Source organism: Rhinolophus ferrumequinum, chromosome 4 (genome assembly GCF_004115265.2).
Source record: "Rhinolophus ferrumequinum isolate MPI-CBG mRhiFer1 chromosome 4, mRhiFer1_v1.p, whole genome shotgun sequence".
Classification (NCBI taxonomy): domain Eukaryota; kingdom Metazoa; phylum Chordata; class Mammalia; order Chiroptera; family Rhinolophidae; genus Rhinolophus; species Rhinolophus ferrumequinum.
In genome coordinates, this window is record NC_046287.1 from 99,472,320 (window position 1) to 99,473,201 (window position 882).

The following is an 882-nucleotide window of genomic DNA, read 5'->3' on the forward strand; positions in this document are numbered from 1 at the left end:
ACCAGTACCCGGAACTGCCCCAGCAGCCGGACCTCCTCTGCCTCGGTTTAGAGTTGATTTGGGGGTTAAAGGTTACACTTTTTGAGAAAGGTAGTAAAACATTAATGATGGGTAAAGTTCCTTCTCTCTCGCCCCATAAGGTAACTGGGTGATCCTGTTTGCTCTATAAAGTGAACTGTATTTGCTAAGGGTAATTTGAAATCAGCAGTGCAAATGACCTCCTTGACTTCCTCCTGCCTCTGGCCGCTGTGTCGGGGTAAGCATTGCAAGGCGTTATCAGGCAACCGGAAACAGTCTTGTCAAGCCCCAGACCCACTGTTAATCAAGTCCTCAGTGGACAAATGCCGCATAGTTGCTGAGAATCATTGGACTAGAGACTGAAGTACCCGAGATGCTGGGAGCCGCACTGACTCCCAGAGCCTGTATCTTTTCTGCAAACGTGCTGCCTAACGCATGTGCATTGATGTGCTTTGGTGAGCAATGAACTTGGAAGCTGGGGCGTCTGACTGATTTTCATCATCGAAATCTGCTTTTCTTCCCATTTCTGGCTTCCAGACTCCTGGATGACCTTGGACCATGCTTTGGATTCTACGTCTGGAATGTGATGTATTTCTTTCTTCATTGTCTGTCTTCCCACTGAACTAGAAACTCCGTGAGAGCGGGGCCTGTGTCTGTTTTGTCCCTTGCTGGTTTAAAGCAGGCACTCAGTATTTATTAAACGAACAAATGAATCCTGTGACCTGGTCTACTCTTATTGCTCATTGCCTCCGTGGCACTTACCATCTCTCTGGGGAGACGTGGGTGTTACGTGGCACATGTGAGACGATGACACGATAGGGTAAGACCAACAGAGCCAGCAGCTGAGCCCTGGGCTAGGCCAGC